Source organism: Triticum aestivum, chromosome 5D (genome assembly GCF_018294505.1).
Source record: "Triticum aestivum cultivar Chinese Spring chromosome 5D, IWGSC CS RefSeq v2.1, whole genome shotgun sequence".
Taxonomy (NCBI): Eukaryota; Viridiplantae; Streptophyta; class Magnoliopsida; order Poales; family Poaceae; genus Triticum; species Triticum aestivum.
The window spans coordinates 121,097,931-121,098,986 of NC_057808.1; positions in this window are offsets into that span (position 1 = coordinate 121,097,931).

A 1,056-nucleotide genomic window follows, 5' to 3' on the forward strand; every position below is an offset into this window, starting at 1 on the left:
GTTGGGGGGGCATGCATTGATAGCTTAGGATTCCCTTCGTGCCGACACGAGGGAGGAGGGGGGCTGCTCGCTACTTCACACTTTGCTAGGTGAACCTCGGTTGGGGGGAGGGGGCATGCATTCATAGCTTAGGATTCCCTTCGTGCCGACACGAGGGGGTGGGGGGGTGGGGCAAGCAATACCGTGCGCTTTGCGAGAGAGGTGCCACATCGAAGTTGCATTTGGTATTTGAAAATCAAACCACCCTTTTGATACATAAATTTGGTCCACATGCAAGTGTGTTCGTGTTCTAACCCTCTCCCGCGTCATTTTTCGCCAAATTTATGAACATTAGACAAGTCGGATGACGCAAAGACACGATTCACTCAAACTAACCATGTGCCACGCCGGTGCCCCTGTCACACACACATCCGCAAAGTACATTGGGCTCCACGAGGCTCCCCCTCTCAAAAATATCTGCCCGCCTCGAGGGTTTTTCTGTTTCATAACGCATGATTGTTATCTCCAGATTGTGTGCGATGTTTCATGTTCCCAATCCCGCCTGGATATGAATAAAGTTGTAGCATACATTCAAATTTAAATCCAAATCCAGTACAATTTGGAAAAGCAGCAATTAAATTACGCTCTCCAGGTTGTTACGGCACACACGGTTGGTAAAACACAAATGTTTGCGATATGCACCATAATCCGAGACGGTTCACAGAGAGGAAACGTGTGCAAGCATGACAGTTGCCGTTTGCAAAGCGTGTGCGATGTCACACAATATCACAAACGGTGCGGGCAAACTAAACGTTTGTGTTAGTTGCCTTATCGTACACGATTCGCAATCATGAACTATTTCTGATGAAGTATGCATCGTAAACGTTGCACCATAGATAGCGTGTGTGATAGTTGTCGTGTACGACGATGTTATGACGGTCCGATGTTTCATAATCCTGTCCGACACTCGTACGACGATTAGCTAATCTTCTTAAAATTGAACCGTTTGTGATGGGCCGCGCATCATACACGTTCTATAATAGTGAACCGTTTGTGATGGGCCGTGCATCATAAACA